Here is a 20435-nt window from a genome sequence, read left to right as displayed (position 1 = left end):
CAGTGAATTGTTTTTTTAACTTGAAATAAACTACATGTTTTTGATGTGGAATGAGAATGTGTTGTATTGTTGCTATGTTATTATTAATCTTGTTTCATTTTACTTTTTAAATAAATCAAGCATTCGGCTTTAGTCCATGAAGGCAGGTACTAAAACCATTTGATAAGCCAAAGCCTTCATGGGAAATAGATGGGGAGACAGTGGAAACAGTGGCAGACTTTATTTCTTTGGGGGGGCTCCAAAATCACTGCAGATGGTGACTGCAGCCATGAAATGAAAAGATGCTTACTCCTTGGAAGAAAAGTTATGACCAACCTAAATAGCATATTGAAAAGCAGAGACATTGCTTTGCCAACAAAGGTCCATCTAGTCAAGGCTATGGTTTTTCCTGTGGTCATGTATGGATGTGAGAGTTGGACTGTGAAGAAGGCTGAGCACCGAAGAATTGATGCTTTTGAACTGTGGTGTTGGAGAAGACTCTTGAGAGTCCCTTGGACTGAAAGGAGATCCAACCAGTCCATTCTAAAGGAGATCAACCCTGGGATTTCTTTGGAAGGAATGATGCTAAAGCTGAAACTCCAGTACTTTGGCCACCTCATGGGAAGAGTTGATTCATTGGAAAAGACTCTGACACTGGGAGAGATTGGAGGCAGGAGGAGAAGGGGACAACCGAGGATGAGATGGCTGGATGGCATCACTGACTCGATGGATGTGAGTCTGAGTGAACTCTGGGAGTTGGTGATGGACAGGGAGGCCTGGCATGCTGCGATTCATGGGGTCGCAAAGAGTCAGACACGACTAAGCGACTGAACTGAACTGAAACAATGCACATTGCCTTGAAGAATGCTGGGGATGTAGCTGGTTACCAAACTCACTTAATGTCACACTCTGGTGCATGGCACCTCTTAGCTTATGTTCTACGGCAGCAGTGCCCAACCTTTTTGGCACCAGGGACAAGTTTTACAGAAGATAATTTTTCCATGGAAGACAGTGGGATAGGGGATGAGGGAGGGCATGGGGGGATGGTTTCAGGATGGTTCAGTGCATTTCATTTATTGTGCACTTTATTTCTATTATTATTACATCAGCTCCATCTCAGGTCACCAGGCCTTAGACCCCAGAGGTTCGGGGCCCCTGTTCTAGGATCCAAGAGTCATGGATACCTGAATGTCTTGACATTCTTAAACCCACAGTGGTTTAAGATGCTCACAAATTTGAAGATGCCCAAGATTTACAAAATACAGGAATTACGGAAGTGTATTTCTCCTCTGCCCAAGTCTTGGATACATCTCCTTCAGTTCCTGGGTTTCCTCTCCATTAGTTAGATCAGATCAATGCCAGCACAGATCAGCCAGCACAGATGACTATGGCTTCGTGTTTGGTGGTACAAGGCAAGGCACAAAATTACATTAACTCACTTAGAGAAAAATTATTTCCATTCTAATTCTCTTTAGGTTTTGGTCCCATTATGAGGAGAGACTATTGGGTACTAGCCGGGTGTTATGCTTTTTAATCTCCCTATTTGGCAGAGACCCAACTTCAGGCTTGGAATCTTTTCTATGTGAAAATCCCACAAGTACTTTATATTATTAATTTTTTTGTATTTTACTATTATCTTCTGTATCCATCAGAATTCCATCAGAGAAGCATAACTAGAATGAATATTATAGAAAATAATTTATTATAGGAATGAGAGGTTATACCATTGTTTCCATCAGGGAAACACTGGCTGTCTTTGTCCCCAAAGAGGCTTTTTTTTTTTTTTTTTTGCTGTGCTGATTCTTTTTGTGGCATTCAGGCTGTTAGTTGCAGCATGTGGGATCTAGTTCCCTGAACAAGAATGGAACCTGGGCCTCCTGCACTGAGAGTGTGCAGTCTTAACCCCTTGACCATCAGGGAAGTCCCCCTCCAAAAGACATTTTTGTTTGTAGTACCGACATTTAACATCTCATGGGTAGAGGCCTGGGATGCTACTGAACATCCTACCTTGTCTAGGACAGACAGATCACCGCAACAAAGATTATCTAGTCCCAAATGTCAATAGTACCAATGTCAGATGAACAATGCCTAGAAGAATTGTGGGAGAAGCTGACAGAGTATGGAAACTCTATAGAGGGCTGTGACTCCAGACTAGGGGAAAAGCAGTTTTCACTTATAGTGTACTATAAAGTTCTTTTTGCAAACAAATAAAAATCGAATTAAACAAATGGGTACATTCAAAGGCCAAGACTAAGAAAAGGAAGATGTGGTACTCAAACAATGGCAAAAATTGGAAAATCATGCATAATTAACATGCTTGTGAAACATTAAAAGTAATTCTAATATTTCTCCGTTTTACTTTAACATTGTCTTTCTGAGGCTGACAGGCCAGCATTGCCTGAGCAATATCCATTCATCTTGTGTGTCATAGTAACAATGCTATGATAAGTCCAGGTAGCTATAAGCAAAGGTTAAAGTAGACTAGTTTTCACAATCTGACTATTTTTGGACAGTGAGATTTAAGTGGAAACTACTGAGTAGATTTTCCATGAAAACTCCTTAAAAGAATGCTGACTCAGTTTGGCATTTAGCCTTTTATAGTCTTCCCATTTCCTGGAATGCTGATGCAATGACTGGTGCAGCAGAAGCCTGTAATCACCATGAGACAAATTTGAGGATGAAATCAAATGACAAAGATGGCAAAGTGGAAAGATAGAATGAGCCTAAAAGATAATGGCAATGAGAATTCCCCTGGACTAGCCCTGGACTACCCACTACGGAATTTTCTGTTAAAAAAGAGAAAAAAAAAAGTCTGTCTTGTTTAAGCCTAAGTTTCTTTATGCATAAACTGTTTACCATTATTGAATCTCCACCTTTTAACTTCACCTTCAAACTCCATTTCCAGTAAATAATATTAACTTTAGTTTGCCCTTTTTCTGTCACAGTTTAGTGAGAAGAACTATTTATTTATATATTTTTTTACATCAAAGCAATTTATTAACAAAAAGCAATAATTTGAGGAGTCCTGTTCACAGACGGCGACCACGATGACCCCCCTTCCTGTGGGTGCTGTCGGAGAGGATGGGGGTGACATCCTTAATCTGCCCAATCTTCATCCCTGAGCGGGTGAGGGCTCTGAACGGTGACTGGGCCCCTGGTCCAGGAGTCTTGGTCCTATTTCCTCCTGTGGCCTGGAGTTTATGTAGAGGGCAGTGATGCCCAGCTCCTTGCCTCTCTAGTCTACATCCTGGGCAGCCAGCATGGCAGCGTGCGGAGAGGATTCATCTCGGTCAGCCTTCACCTTCATCCCACCAGTTACATGGCAGATGGTTTCCTTGCCAGAGAGACCAGTGACATGCCTGAAAGTGTCATTGAAGGCTGCAAAGATGTGGCACACACCAAATACATTTTATCCTTCAGCCACTTGAGGGCTGAGGCTGATGACCTGTTCCTTTTTTTCTTTCCCCTTGCGAGGTGCCATTTCTGTGCATCTTTTCCAGACTCCGCCACCAGAAAGACAGGCAGAACTATTTATTGCAGAAAAACCCTGACAACTTCCTTTTGCTCTTCCAATTGCTAAACAAAAAGGACTTGTCACCTTAAAAAAATGGTAGAACTTATTCATTGTCTGTCTCTAAACTTTATGACAATCTGAACCTCAAATCTGTATCTGCTCTTGTAACAAAGCTGGTTCCTCCTTCCCCGGGGGCAGACCCTTTCCCCATATCCTCGGCTTTAGCTCCTCTCTGAAGTACCTAGATAATAGTATCTGATGCATGTTTCCGGAGTTTTTCTACAGATGCTAGAACCCTCATCCAAAGGAAGATGTTAACTACTTGAGGACCGTAGCCCCTAGACCTACTGGAGCCTGAAGTTTAATAATATTAACCCATGTGACATTGTTTCCTTACCTCAGCATCAATTTATCAGAGAATGGTGCACAAACTGATCCCATAGCTTGTGAACCCTGTTCTTCACCTGGCCGTTAAAAGTGCTTTGCTGAAACCCACTGGGGAGTTCAGCCTTTTTGAGAACTAGCTGCCCGGGGCTCTGCTTGGCACCTGTAATGAATGCTGCACTTTCCTTCACCACGACCCCATGTCAGTAGATCAGCTTCATTGCATGTGGGCAAGTGGACTCAAGTTTGGTTCAGCAACACTGTTATTTAATGGGGAAAAGAATCGGTGGCTTTGCATACCACTAAGCATCTAAATCAGTGGTTCTCAGCTAAGGGCTGACAAGCTGGTCTCCTTGGGAAAAGCTGGTAACTCAAAGACATTTTTGGTGACCATGCAGGGCTTGGAGTAGAGGGTGGACTCCAGGGATTCTGACAGCATCTTACAATGTAGAGGACAGCCCCCAGGAAAGAACCATCTGGCCCAGCATCAAGCACTTATGTTGGGGAACTCTTATTTAAGCAAGTCGTTTAGTTAAAGCGATTTTCACTTGAGGGAGGCATGATCATGTGAAAATAAGGAAGCCACTCTTTCTCTAAGAGATGGAAACTATTTTTAAAACATGTTCTTGTCAGTGGTTGCTGCTGCTCCGAATCCCAGCATTGCTGTCTTGGAGATAGCAAGAGACAAATTCCCAAGACCACATCTCTGTTTACTTCCAGAGAGAAACGTAGAATATTCCTCTCTGCAGATAGTTTAAATTCCCAGCACCTTCTTGGCAGCAAGAATTAACAGTGGGTGAATGACTTGTACAAGGACTTGCAATCAAAAGCTCTGAATTACTGGGTAGACAGTGTTGAGATTGGATTTTAAAGATTAGTCTGGGTAATAAGGAGGGTTCAATAATTGACAGCTTTCACTAATGGCTCTAAATTGCAAGTCAATGTTCTTTGTTCTCTGCTTCCATAAATGTATGTATGAAGGAGAAAAAAAAAATCCATTCATCGTCCTTGCAAAATTCTGCAAAAACCTAACTTAACTCTTAAGAAACCAAACCTTGGCATCACGAATACCAGATAATTTCAGAAAATGTATATATGCCTGCTAAATATTAATAGTTCTTCCACCATAGTTGGTGAAACAATGCCAATTCAGCAAAGTGAAAGGCAACAATCAGTTTTAGTTCCCTAAATTTTCTACTAGAGTGAAAAAATGAAAGAATGATTCTGAGTCTTTTCATTATAATAGCTTAATACGACACTCATGAATTTTTAAGAACTTTTTACTTTATTGAAATATAGCTGATTAACAATGTTGTGATAGTTTCAAGTGAACCATGAAGGAACTCAGCCATACATATACATGTATCTGTTCTACCCCCAACTCCCCTCCTATCCAGGCTACCACATAATGTTGAACAGAGTTCCCTGTGCTATAGAGTAGGTCCTTACTGGTTATTTAAATACAGCAGTGTGTATATGTCCATCCCAAACCACCCATCCCTTCCCCCACCCTTCCCCCAACACTCACGGATATTTTGACCATATTCTCAGAGACCTACTGTGGGGGCACAGACCCACCATTGTGAATATCCATGAACTTAACCCACAGAGGCCATATAAGGAAAAGCTTGACCACAACTACCCTGAGTTTAGAAGGACTCCCTATGATTCCCCTAGAGCATGAGCAAGTGGGAGGCCCGTAGGATCTGGTCTGAGACCACCCTTCATGGCATTTTGTTCTACCTCCCTCAAAATGGAGCAGTCTACAGCCAAATCCTCAGGAACAGGGTGGCAGTCACTGGGCCCTTTTAGGTAAAGCTTGTTGGGAGCTACCTCCTGTGTCTGTTGGTCCTTTCTCCATCTATGAGAGTGATACACCATCTGAACCTAAACACAGCTTGTTGTCTTTTAAAAAATATTTCTCTATTTATTTGGCTGTGCCAAGTCTTAGTTGTAGCTCACCGGATCTTTAGCTGCAGCTTCTGGGATCTAGTTCCTGGGCCAGGGATTGAACACTGGCCCCTCTGCATTGGGAGCACAGAGCCTTAGCCATGGGACCAGCAGGGAAGTCCCTGTTGTGTCTATCACTGCACTTTGTCTGGCCTTCACTTTGACTTTGCCTTGCGTGGTGCGCTGACATCCCAGGCCCACAGTGAGGAAGAGCCCCTCTAGGACAATGGGGATTTAGTTATCCGACGAAGCAGGAAAAGAGATTAGGATGCTGACCTGAAATAGCTCCTTCTCGTAGTAAATCAAATGCCAGTACTTCCCAGGGAAGGCAATGCAAGGAAATGGGATTATTATCTGTAAGAAGGAACAGTGAACACCATGTTGAACTAAAGATAAATGCTCCTTCTGAAAGGGGGTACCAAGCACCAGGTAATTGTTGCCGTGCAGAAATGGGAGCCTGAAATTACTGCATGTTCTGATATTCTGCGTGCATGTTAAGTCACTTCAGTTGACTTAAGTTTGGAAAAGTTTGGGACTCTCTGCAGCCCTATGAACTGTAGCCCACCAGACTCTTCTGTCCATGGGATTCTCCAGGCAAGAAGACTGGAGTGGGTTGCTATGCCCTCCTCCAGGGGATCTTCCCAACCCAGGGATCAAACCAGCATCTCTTATGCCTCCTGCATTGGCAGGCAGTTCTTTACCACTAGCACCACCTCTGCCCACATATAATGCACATCTGACTCTATATGGCCAACCATTTTATACGAGAATATTCTTTCTGATCTGATTTCGCCTGCAGAACTAAGTTCAGTTGCTAGGTCTATTTTGTTGTTGTTGTTCAGTCACTCAGTTGTGTCCAACTCTTTGCGACCCCATGCAGCACGCCAGACTTCCCTGTCCATCACCGTCTCCTGGAGTTTGCTCAAAATCATGCCCATTGAGTCAGTGATGTGACCCTATCATCTAATTCTCATTCTGCTGGACTAGGCATATAGCTTTCCTATATATGTGAAAGAAGGCTGGTTTTTATACGTTTAGGTGATTACAAATGTAAAAACAGTGGAGTAACAGAAATTTGAATTAAGACTGCTGTAAGCAAGATGGAAATTGGTCTCTTCACATAATAGAGTAAAAGAAATGAAATAAAGCCTTTTGTAGCAACTTGGATGGACCTACAGATTGACATCTGAGTAAAGTAAGTCAGAAGGAAAAAGAGAAGTAGTGTATGACATTCCTTATATATAGAATATATATTAAAAGGAAATGAAACAAATGAACTTAGTTACAAAACAGAAACAGACTTACAGACTTAGAGAATTAACTTACATTTAACCGGGGGTAGGGTGGGGAAGGAAAGAGGGAAGGGATAGTTAGGGAGTTCGGGATCGACATGGACACATGCTATATTTTAAATGGATAACCAAGAAGGACCTACTGTATGGCACAGAGAACTCTGCTTATTGTTACGTGGCAGCCTAGACGGGAGAGGAATTTGGGGAGAATGGATACATGTATATATATAGCTCAGTCCCTTTGCTGTTCACCCGCAACTCTCACAACACTGTTAATCGGCTATACTCCAATATAAAATAAAAAGTTTTAAAAAGGGGGAAAAAGGAAACTGATCTTTTCACATCATAGTGAGTCCGGTGTACAATAGTCAAAGGTCTCGGAGGCCAGTTGGTTCAGGGACAAAAGGCTTTAGCCAAGGCAATTAAGCAAGAAAAAAAAATGTCAGGTGTCCAGGTTAAAAAGGAAAATGGGATCATTCAAGCATACACAGTCAGAGGTAAAGAACCTTAGAACCATCTCCTTCTTACTCTGCACTGGGAAAAGGCAATGGATGAGCCCAGGACATAGAGCTTGAAAAGAGAAGGCAAATCAAGAGAGAGCAAAGATTGTGCAGCTGGAATTATATATTTAAAACCTTCTCAGGGACTTCCTTGGTGGCTCAGATGATAAAGCATCTGCCTACAATGTGGGAGACCCAGGTTCAATCCCTGGGTTGGGAAGATCCTCTGGAGAAGAAAATGGCACCCCACTCCAGTACTCTTGCCTGGAAAATCCCATGGACAGAGGAGCCTGGTAGGCTGCAGTCCATGGGGTCACAAAGAGTCGGACACGACTGAGTGACTTCACTTTCACTTTCAGGACTTCCTTTATGGCCCAGCGGTTAAGAATCTGCTTTACAATGCAGAGGACGTGGGTTCCATCCATGGTTGAAGAACTAAGATCCCATGTGCCATGGGGCAACTAAGTCTGCATGCCACAACTAGAGAAAATTTGCACACCGCAACTAAGACCCAGTGCAGACAGATAAATAAACAATAAAACCTGCTTAGAAAGTAAAGCCCAGGCCCAGACACAGAGCTTCACTGGTGAATTCCAAATATTTCAGAAGAATTAATACTAACTCTCCACAAAGTCTTTCCCAAAATTTAAAGAGGAGGCAACATTTCTCTGTTTATTCTTGAGGCCCAGTATTACCCGATACCACAGTCCTACAAACACCACACCAGGAAAGAAAACTACAGACCAACATCTCATCAGTATAGATGCAAAAATCCTCAACGAAGTACTAGTGAGCTAATCCAGTGACATATGGAAAAAAATATGTACCATGGCCAACTGGGATTTATCTCAGCCATAGAAGTCATTTTAATATCTGGAAACTAATTAATGTAGTATACTCTACCAACAGAATAAAGGTCAGTGACCACATGATTATCTCAATAGACTCAGAAAATACTTTGTGAAATTTAATACTCTATCATGATAAAAAGCTTAACAAAATAAAGATGTAAGAGAGTTTCCTCGAAACGGAAAATATCATCTACAAACATTCCACAGTTCACATCAAACTCAACAGCACTGAATGTTTCTTCTTAATCATGAAAGACACAGATGTTCCCTCCTACAACTTCCTTTCAACACTGTTCTGGAGGTTTTAGCCAAGGCAATTAGGCAAGAAAATAAAAATGTAAGGTATCCAGATTTAAAAGGAAGGCGTTAAACTGTGCTATTTGCAGATGGCATGATTTTCTATTGATAAACTGCTTAGAAACTCATTTTAAAAAACCTTTTAGAACTAATGAAAGAGTTCAGTAACGCAGCAGGCTTGCAGGAGATAAGATGAATATATAAAAAATTGGTTGTATTCCTATACACTAGGAATGAATAATACAAATTAAATCAAGCAAACAATTCAATCTGCACAAGCTTCGTAAGGAAAAAAAATACTTAAGAAAAATGTAACAAAAGAAGCACAAAACTTGTACTCTGAAAGCTATATAACAGTGTTGAAAGAAATTAATTTTCTAGCTTGGGCATATAGTCAAGAAAATAAAACACAAGACATCAACATTGGAAGGGAAAAAGTAAAACTATACCTAATGTAGGTGTTGTAATATTATACACAGAAAATCCTAGGAAACTCACATTAAAGCTATTAGAAATAGTAAATTAATTCAGCAAGTTTCCAAATTAGCTGTATTTTTAGACAGTAGCAATGAGTAAACTGAGAATAAAATTACCAAATAAAAAAACTAAAATGGCAGTAAAAAAGTGAAGTACAAATATATTTTAACAAAAGGTACAAACTTAAACACAAAACTAAAAATGGTTGAAAGAAATGAAGGATGATTTAAATGAATAGAAAGATATCCCACATTTCTGGATCACAAGACTTATACTATTAAGATGATAATACTCCCAATTTGATCTAAATTTAAACAGAACCCTTGCAAAAAATTAAGCTGACTTCTTGGTGGAAAATGACAAACTGATTGTAAGATTCAGATGGAAACACAAGGAATCCAGAATAGCCAATCTCGAAAACAGGAAAACAATTGGAGGGAGGATTCACATCTCTCAATTTCAAGACTTAATACAAAACAGCAGAATAAAAGCAAGGGATCAGCTTACAGAAAAATGGAATAGAAGACTGATAATAGCACATATTGATGAGCAATTGGTAAAATTTCAGCACTGGTTCACCACTGACAGGAATGCAAAGTGGTACAGCTGCTTCAGAAAACAGCTTGGCAATTCTGCAAAATAGTAAGTATCGTGTTATAACTAGCGTTTTGCTGTAGGTTTTCACTTTTGTCTCAGGTTCAAAGGATTTGTTAACAATTAAGCCACTCACTCTATACAAATAAATGATACTGATATTTATTAGAGAATTATCTAGCTTATTTTCAATATACTAATATTAAAAGAAAGGAGAAATAGAAACAGCAGAGAACACGTCACCAAACTAGGTTTTGACCGACATCCAGACTCAGATAGTGCTGGGTAGTCCCATGTCTGAGCACATCTGGAGTCCCAGCTGGGAAAAGGTCCCAAGCAGGGCATCCGATCTGTAGGTGAGACTGCAAAGATTGCAGTTCAGGTTCTGCTTGTTATCCCAGGACTCAAACTGATATCATCATCAATCTGTGAGCAAATTGCAGCCCTGGTTCCATGTTAATGCTGCTTGTTTTGTCATGTAAAACTTGGACTGTTGTTAAGCCTGGGACTTGGTTGGCCAGTGCCCCTTCAGGGGCTCAACAATTTCAAGATTTGTCCCTTAACTTATCTATGGTGCCACAAATCTTGCCCTCACAGCAGGCGCTCGGTATCCTCACAGTCAGGGCAGTGTCCAGGCAGCTTACAAGCAAGGTCAGAGGCCTGCTCTGCTTTGCCTCTGAAGCCTAAACAAGACAATTTATTTAATTTCCCTAACACCTAGCATGTACCCAGAAGAGAAATGAAGACATGCATCCACACAAAGACTTGGGCATTAATGCTTATAACAGTATTATTCAGTTCATTTCAGTCACTCAGTTGTGTCTGACTCTTTGCAACCCCAGGGATGGCAGCATGCCAGGTTTCCCCGTCCATCATCAACACCAACAGTATTATTAATAATAGCCAAAAAATGGAAACAACTCTAATATCCACCAGTGATGAGTAGATCATGAAAATACCATGGAATAATATTCAGCCATTAAAAGGAATGAAGTATGTGCTACATCATGAATGAAACAAAAATATTATGTCAAGTGAAATAAGCTATTCACAGATATTCACATATTGTATGATTTCCTTTGTGTAAGCTGTCTAGAATAGGAAAATCTATAGTCAAAATGTAGCTTAAAGATCGCCTAGAAGCTTGTGGAGTTGAGGGTGATGGGGGTTGACTTTTTAAAAATTAATTAATTTTTTTATTGAAGAATAATTGCTTTGCAGAATTTTGTTGTTTTCTGTCAAATCTCAACATAAATCAGCTATAGACATACATATATTTATCCTCTCCCTTTTGAACCTTCCTTTCATCTCCCTCCCCATCCCACCCCTCTAGGTTGATACAGAGCTCCTGTTTGAGTTTCCTGAGTCATACGTTATAGGAATGGTTTTCTTTTTGGCTTAATGAAAATATGGTTGTGAAACTCTGTGAATATCTTTTAAAAATGAATGAATTTTACACTTGAAATGGGTGAATTGCATGACATGGGTACAGTATTTCATGGCAAATAAAAGCTACCATTGTATCTGGCTAAGCAGTTGCAATGTTAAAAAATGATCAAATAATGATTCAGGAGGCATTTTATTAAACCCGATTTATTCTGTGCACGTTAATGCTTTTGTCTTACATTTTCAGTGTAAATTATGTTATCAAAGATGACACAAAAATCTTCTGTGGTTTTGATCCTAGGGTAGTTTTTGAGTTCACCATCATCCTGACCTTCCTTACTATCAATGAGGAAATGCTGATATTTTTCAGAGAAAAAAATGATATGCAAGGACACTTTTTGAAACAGGTGATGAGGAGGTGGCCTATTTATTGTTTTGTGGGTTCAATTCACTGGGTGAAAGCTGGAGCAAAGGCATTTTAATGAAATGCTTTGCAAACCAAAACTGGAAAAAAAAATCAGCATCACTGTTCAACATTGTTGAATTGACTAAACCATGATTACTTTTCTGAAAATAAAAATCTTTGCGTGAATACAAAAAATAATTATAATTAGGATTGAGAAGAGCAAGAACTGAATTAAAAATGCTCATCTTTTATTAATCACATACATTTTTCATCAGGAGACTATTTTTACTAGCTCAGGCTAATATGGAAAGCATTATTTTACGAAATTGTGAGAACAATTGGCCCATGACAATTTAATGCTGTTTTCCAAAACTCTTGTTCTGCAGGAGCTCAGATAAGCCAAGTTCACATGGGTGTTTTCTCTTTAGTATTTTTTAAATTAATTAATTTATTCATTTATTTGTGTCTGTGATGGATGAGTCTTGGTTGCTGCGTGTGGACTTTTGTCTGGTTGTGGCCAGTAGGGGCTGCTCTTCATTGTGGTGCATGGGATTCTCATTGCAGTGACTTCTCTTGTTGCGGAGCATCGTCTTAAGGTGTATGGGCTTCAACAGCTGTGGCCCACAGGCTTAGCTGCCTCACATCCTGCGGAATCTTCCCAGGGATCAAACCCATGTTTTCTGCATTGGCAGGTGGATTCTTAACCACTGGACCACTAGCGAAGTCCCTGGGTGTTTTCTTAATTTCTTAAGCATAGAGTATTTGTGAAGCACCTGCCACAAGCCAGTAATTGCTGTGTCGTCATGGTGTGTTACTATTAAATAGCTCCCATGTAAGAATTCCTAATTCCCACTAGGATGCTCTGAGTAGAAAGAGAACAAAAAGCCATGACATGGGGCTTGACCATAGGACTTCCTGAAGTCCTCAACATGTAAGCTCATATCTTCTGAGCTAAATCATATTAAAAAAATGCTTCTCCTTCTCCAGTGCCTGCAGATTAGAGGGGCAATAGTACATGCTTGGGCTTCCCTGGTGGCTCAGAGGTTAAAGCATCTGCCTGGGATGTGGGAGACCTGGGTTTGATCCCTGGGTCGGGAAGATCCCCTGGAGAAGGAAATGGCAACCCACTCCAGTATTCTTGCCTGGAGAATCCCATGGAGGGAGGAGCCTGGTAGGCTACAGTCCATGGGGTCGCAAAGAGTCGGACACAACTGAGCGACTTTACTACTACTACTAGTAAATGCTTAGTGGACTGGTATATTTTAATTATTCTTGATCTGTACACTGCATAAGACTTCACAGATGCAGAACAACCAAGAAATAAAGCAGTTTGCACAAGCTTGGCGATACTGCAAGGGAGCCACAGGTGAGAAGCTTAAACTTTCACTTATCAGATCCTAATGTTCAACCTCTTTCCACTGTACCCCACGCACTTGTGTTGATAGACGGAACGTGGAGTTTCTAGTAGCTACAGAGAAGGATACTAAGGAAAGGCACGCTTTGGGGAGAGTTTTTATTGAGAAAACATAGAGGATTAAGTTATGGTGCTTAGTGAAAGAGAGGTATAGGCTTCCCTGGTGGCTCAGATGGTAAAGAAATCTACTTGCAATGGAGGAGACCTTGGTTTGATCCGTGGGTTGGGAAGATCCCCTGGAGAAAGAAATAGCTACCCACTCCAGTATTCTTGCCTGGAGAATTCCATGGACAGAGGAGCCAGGCAGACGGCAGTCCATGAGGTTGCAGAGTCAGACACTACTGAACAACTAACACTTTCACTTTTATGGTAAGATTATGTTTTCAGCTCTGGGTAACATAAATCCCTATTACAGTGTATAAACATATAAAGAACTTAGGTTTCTGTGTAATAAGAAGCCTGAAAATGGGCAGTTTATAGATGATGTGGTTGGTCATGTTACCATCAAGAGTCCAGATCCATCCTTCATTTTTTCCCCCAATTCAGCAGGTGACTCCTGCCACGTGGTCACAAAATGACTGCTGTATGTTCATCCCTTACATCTATATTCCAGGGAGAGAAATAGGGATGGTGCCAACAGACATCGTCTCACGAGTCTTTGCTTTTTATTTGAATAGGTTTGCTTTCTCTAAAAAATTTCAAGTATGTGACCTTTGTTCAAACTGGGTCACATGACACCTAGTTACAAGAGAGCACAGAAAGTATTTTTGCTTGCCAGTTCTAGTAAAGAAAGACACAGAAGGTGCAGGATGGCTGTAAGGTGGTCAACTCAGAGTGTTTATCACTGAATTGAGTCCTCCCAGGACCCTGGAAAAGTGAACAAAAATTTTAATCTCTGCTTTCAGTGAATTTGATTTAATCTTATCTTAGACATGAGCATGAATACTGATGAAACTCAATTTTGACAATTTCTTTATAAACGTTCCATTAATAAGAAGCAATGTGATTGTTTGGGGAGGTACACATCCATTAAAATGAGTGTGTGGAGGAGATGACAGTCAGAAGACAGAGCTGAAGAATCATTGTAAGTGTGAATTTGCTGCCCAAAGAGAAAAAGCAAAATGAACTGTCGGCATTATTTACTAGGTATGAAGCACCTCAGCTCCACTCGATAATAAATTAATAACATCTAGAGAGCTAGTACAGATGATAGTGGGATGATGGTGATTTGCCTTCCAAGGGAGACCTGGGTGTGTTACAGCATTTAAAAGAAATCTGTCTTCCAAGAGACACCATCATTCACTTGGACTTGATGGAGTGCTTCTTCCAAATGAACTCTTTATTTTACAATCAGATGGTAACATCTACACTTTTGTTTTTGAAGGTCAACAATCTATCTTTGTTTTCTGGAGGTATTTTTGTGCTCTGCAGAATGGCTTAAAGGGATGATCATTAAGAGAGAGTGAGGACCAACAGCAGATGAATAGTGAAGTTCTGGAAAAGCAACAGATGTACGCTTAAAGAAGATTTTGACTCAAAGTGGCAGCAAATCAAGGTCTTCTGAAGCTTGAAGTGGCATGTTTCCCATGCTCACATGTTCCTTTGAATTTTCTGTTACTGTTGCCTTCATCTTTCCTGGTCAGTGAGAGAAGGGCATTTGTATTGAAAGAAAAATGGAACTCTAGGACATGTTAAGATCATAAGAATATGTGGTACTGATGGTAACTGAAAAACAATTGAATAAGCTCTTTCTTAGGCTTGGAACATTCTTCTTGGGCTTCAGTTAGTGTCTCCCTCTTGCCATTCAGGTCTCCATTCAAATGTCACTTCCTCAGGGAAGTCTTCCCACCTAGCACACCACCACTCCCAAGTGACCATATTTATGTCTTTCCTAAACTTTTCACAGTTTGTTCTTAGTTTGTTAACATCCTTGTTCATCTGTTTAGTTTGTCTCTCCCACTAGTTTCCCAATGAATTGGAAGCACAAACCATGCTCATGTATTATTTTAAAATATGCTTTTACTTGTTTTCAATTTCTTTCATTGGTGTTTTATAGTGTTCGGAGTACAGGTCTTTTGCCTCCTTAGGTTTCTTCCTAGGTATCTTATTCTTTTTTAAAAAACTTTGTAAATAAACTGATCATCAGATGTTAAATATATGAACAAGCAGACGTGATTTGTGAACTGAAAAAAGGCTTTTGACACTTGGAATAAACACTTGATGGGTAGGCTGGATTCTCTGCCCTTAAAGAAAAGAGCCATAGCTGGTTTGAATATAATGTTTAATGTGAGATACAGTGGATTAGGAGAGTTGGTACAAAGCTAAGAGATTCAATTCTAGCCAGTGAGTTAACAGCCTAGACACTTGGACAAAAAAAATGGCCAATTGCCCTGAGTCCTCTAAAGCCCTTTGCACAGCACCAGCTAGAGGCTCCACACCAAGACTGACATTGACTACCTAAAGGCTTTGATAGCGTCTACTGTTTCCCAGAGGGCTTCCCTCGTGGCTCAGACAGTGAAGTACTCGCCTGCAACGCAGGAGACCCAGCGTTCGATCCCTGGGTGGGAGGATCCCCTGGAGAAGGGAATGGCAACCTGCTCCAGTATTCTTGCCTGAAGAATCCCATGGACAGAGGAGCCCGGTGGGCTGCAGTCCATGGGGTCACAAAGAGTCGGACACAACTGAGCGACTAATACACGCATACTGTTCCCAGAGTGAAATCAAGACACTAACTGGCCTTAGGCCACATAGCAGGTATAGTTTTCAGGACAGGCTTGAGGAAAGCGGGCATAGAACTGGACGCAGGGTTTGGGTTGCTGTACATTTGCTGGATGCAGTGTTCTGTTCCTTTGGATGTGATGGTAAATACGATTGTTTCCTTAATTTCTCTTTCGGATACTCTCTAGGACTTCGATAAGCATCAGCTTACAGGCAAATTCTGTATTGGGTTTTGTTCTAAGTGTGTCTAACTCCTAGACTGGCACAATCTAAAATCTTACTGGGGCTGTGAATGCCTATTCCTGAGTGAGAAGCAAGGGGTGGTAGGCATAGGAAAGCATTTGAACTGGGGTGAACTTGAGGTCCTTGTTCTCAGAGCCAGCTGATTTTTGCCACCTAGGAATTCAGGCCAGGAGTAAGCAAATCTAATATAGGCAGAGAGGACTGAAATACATTGTTTACCTAATAACCCACTCTTTAAAAAAAAAAAAAAAAAAGGGAAGTAATTAAGATCAAATTTAAGAGAGCGCCTAAAGTTTATCTGAAAATTGCTAGTTCTCAATTTCTGACCTCCATATTTTTACTCTTTCAAAAGCCAGTTTCTTTTTTTAAAGATTTTTGGTGTAAACCATTTTTAAAGTCTTTATTGAATTTGTTACAATATTGTTTCTGTTGTATGTTTTGGTTTTTTGCCTCCAAATCATGTGGGGTTTTACTTCCCCGACCAGGGATCGAATCCACACTCCCTGCATTGGAAGGTGAAGTCTTAACCATGGGATCACCAGGGGAGTACCCTAAAGGTGCTTTTAGAAACTGTGCTATCATTAGATTAAAGTTCCCTTTCCATCACACAAAGTTGATATATAATGGTCGCAACATACTTTGTACTCAACTTTTAAAAATATTTATATGGCTAGACTTAGTTATATGGGGAAATTCAATTTCTATCAGAAAGCACATTTTGTGTTCGAAAATTAAGTAAATCCAGTGTGAGAAATCAGAGCTACAATATGTACCATGTAAAAGAATTATGCATGTTTTTAAATCTGTCCTGCTCATTCTGCCAATAACATTGTAAAATGCTATTTTGCATTCATGGTTACAATCAGATGGGGTGTGAAGGGTTTTCTGGAAAGCTTTGTATAAAATTACTTATTTGGCATATTTAATTTTAATATTGCAAATAGTGTGCTGCTTTTAAAGAGCCTGTACCTAAATGAAGCTGGCTTAAAGAAAAAGAATTTGAAAAATAGGCTTGCCTGCTTCCTTGAGACAGATGTTATTGCAACACGTATCTGAACTTAATTATACATAGACATCTTCTTTGATGGTTAAGTCGCCGGCATTTTTATTATGTTAATGAGAATTGAGGATGGCTGAATAATCTTCACTATCACAAACAGATTTGTAAATCATGGTCTTAGAATTTTTTTTTTTTCCCCACAGTGAAAACTCTTGCATTTCTTGTATAATTCCTAATTTTTTTAAAAGTTGCTTCATGGGTCAAAGTAAACAAGCAGGGATGTAGTTCAGAGAGTGAAATCCTTTCTGCCGTAGAATGCAGTGGAATAAATTGCTTGGTAATTTCACCTTCTTTTATTGTTTTTTGTTTGTTTCTTTATTTTTTGGCCATGCAGTTTGGCATGTGGGTCCTTAGTTCCCCCACCAAGGATGGAACCTGCCCCCGTGCATTGGAAGCCTGGCGCCTCAACCATGGACCACCAGGGAAGTCTGGTCATTATATTTTCAGCTAATTATTTTCTATTTAAAAATCTTAATTTCTTCAGGTTGAGCTTTTCTTCCTTTTTAAAACTTTTTAATTAGAGGATAATTCCCTAACAATATTGTGATGGTTTTTGTCATACATCCACTTGATTCGCCATAGGTATACATATATCCCCTCCTTCTTGAATCCCCCTCCCACCTCCCTTCCCAGTTGACTGTTGCCACTTACGAATTCAGGCCAGGAGTAAGCAAATCTAATGGAAGCAGAGAGGACTGAAATACATTATTTACCTGAAATCCCATTCTCCAAAAAAAAAAAAAAAAAAAAAGGGAAGTAATTAAGATCGAATTTAAGAGAGCACCTAAAGTTTATCTGAAAATTGAAAATTGCCAGTTTTCAGTCTCTGACCTCTATATTTTTACTTTTTCAAAAGCCAGTTTCTTTTTTAAAGAAACCCCTCCAGGTTGTCACAGAGCGCTGGCTTTGGGTTCCCTCCGTCATACATCAAACTCCCACGGGCTATCTGTTTTCCATATGGTAATGTATGCTTCTATGCTCTTCTTTCAAATCATCCCACCCTCTCCTCTCTCTCTGTCAACAAGTCCGTTCTTCATGTCTATGTCTCCTTTGCCACCCTGCAAATGGGATCATTAGTACCATCTTTCTAGATTCCATATATGTGTTAATATACGATATTTGTCTTTCTCTTTCTAACTCCACTTTGTATAATAGGCTCTAGGTTCACCCACCTCATTAGAACTGACTCAAATGCAATTCTTTTCATAGTTGACTAATAAACCATTGTGTGTATGTTCCACAACTTCCTTATCCATTTATCTGTTGATGGACATCTAGGTTGCTTCCATGTCCTAGCTATGGTGTGTGTTAAGTCGCTTCAGTCATATCCAACTCTTTGTGACCCCATGGACCGTAGCCCACCAGGCTCCTCTGTCCGTGGGATTCTCCAGGCAAGAATACTGGAGACGGTTGCCACGCCCTTCTCCAGGGGATCTTCCCGACGCAGGGATCAAACCCCTGTCTCTTAGTCTCCTGCACTGGCATTTGTAAATCTTGGTGTGTCAAAAAGCCTATAGGCACAGAAATATGAGAGACAGGAATTCTGACTGTGTGTGTATGTCCACAAGGAGACAGGAAAGACTCCATAGTGAAGATGCTGTATGAGAAAGTCTTATAGGATGGTCAACCATTTGCAGTGGAAGGAAGATCTGGGGCTCCTAGGAGATCTAATCACTGTCTAAGAAGACTGGAGATGCTTCCATTACCTTTTCCTTATCAGTTCATACCAGAATAATGAAAAGGAAGAGAAGGCTTGTCAGGAATGATTTGGAGAAGTGATTGAGAAGTGCTTTAATACAAAAGTTTACTTGGAAAAAGCAATCAAATACATACATTTCAAGGGTGAAAAAGATAGCTTTTTCTAATGTTTTCCCTTCTCCTTGTAATGAAGGTGAATTATTTAACACAGTCAATAATTTTCCCGTTTTCAATGTAATGAGGCTTACCAGCCCTACATTTGGCACATTCTTTTCTACTAAGCTTTCAACTAAACCCCAGAGATAAAAGGTGTTTTACTTCAAAGAAATCTGATTATTTTTCATCTAGGAAATTCCACTGGCAGAAATTCAAGCATACCGCATCAGACCTCAGTGAAATCCATGTTAGAAGTTCCCCTGTTTGTTTTCAAAGTGCTGATAAGTAGTTCTCTTCCAGGCTATAATTGACCTTTGTGAATGAAATTGGTAAATTTGAGTGTGTAGATAAATACCTTTGTGAAAGTCTATAGATTGAGGGCCTGGACTATTAAGGCAGATGGGGCAAATACAAGAAAATCTCGGACAGAATTAACAAAATATTGGAGAATATAATAGAATATTAAACAAGAGAGAAAGTCAAGTTTATCTAGACTGTAACCATGAAAAGTCTAATTGTGGTCACTGGATTGGAAGGTCACTGTGTGTTCTAGGGGTTCTGTTTCCAGGATTCCCCCAGTGCTGCCTACAGCAGACATAGCTGGAGGACAGGGGACAGAGGGAGGCAGGGACCACTTTTGTCACTGATCCACTGGATTTCCACTCATGCCAACAGAGTGGGAACCTACAAGCTTGAACCGTCTATGCTGGGAGTTTCTTTCCCCTGATCTTTGCTGAAATGGGATGTGTGTCCTGTCCCTTCAGGTGCTGCAGTCAAAGTCTGGTTTGCAAGTAGACAGTGGAGCTGCCCACTGCCCTTGGTCCCTTGTGCAGAGGCAGACACAAGCACAATATTTGGCTTGGAGGAGACTTGAGTCAAACTTGGTCTTGGCCAGAACCATAAATGTCTTTGATTATGGCGCTTCTCCCATCTGATCCCAACTCTCTCCTTGATAAATGCAGGTGGAAAAAGAAAAAAGTGGGGTGGCGTGAGGGGCATTGCTTGGGAAAATTGGAAAACCAAGGTGAGAAAGAAATGTTACAATGGGCAGGATACCAAGACTGTCTCACACTAAGGGACATTGAATAATATAATGACTGTATTTACATTATGCTCTTGTGGGAGAATAGTTGCCCAAAGTGCAGGTTTTAAAAATCCATACTTTTGATTCATAAAGACTGAACTGTAAGAAAGAAGGAGAGACATGCCCACCACTCACGGGCCGAGTCTGTCATAATCTACATCCCAAAGCATCAAAACTGCACTTTCTTTTCCACCTGAATTTGCCCCAAATCTCTCCCATTCCTTGAGTCATTCCAAACTGTCTTTGTGATCTTCAGGGGAGAAAGAGTCTCTTATTCATCCAGGAAGCTGACTTTGAAATAAAATTTAATATGCATTTGAAAAAAGGTCAATATATTTTTCAAAAAGAGATCAAATATACCTTTGAAAACAAGAGGAGTCCCAGTATTTGTGCAGAAGAACAAAAAGGAGTGACTTTGAAGATTTATAAAGG

At 40.4% G+C, this 20435-nt stretch overlaps 1 pseudogene; it reads right to left on the bottom strand.

Annotated features, from left to right (window-relative positions):
• Window positions 1–2953: 2953 nt before the first annotated feature.
• Window positions 2954–3702, bottom strand: LOC105602854 (small ribosomal subunit protein uS11-like; annotated as a pseudogene).
• Window positions 3703–20435: the final 16733 nt, after the last annotated feature.

Source organism: Ovis aries, chromosome 17 (assembly GCF_016772045.2).
Source record: "Ovis aries strain OAR_USU_Benz2616 breed Rambouillet chromosome 17, ARS-UI_Ramb_v3.0, whole genome shotgun sequence".
In the NCBI taxonomy this organism is placed as follows: Eukaryota; Metazoa; Chordata; class Mammalia; order Artiodactyla; family Bovidae; genus Ovis; species Ovis aries.
This window is presented reverse-complemented; position numbering and strand designations above follow the sequence as displayed.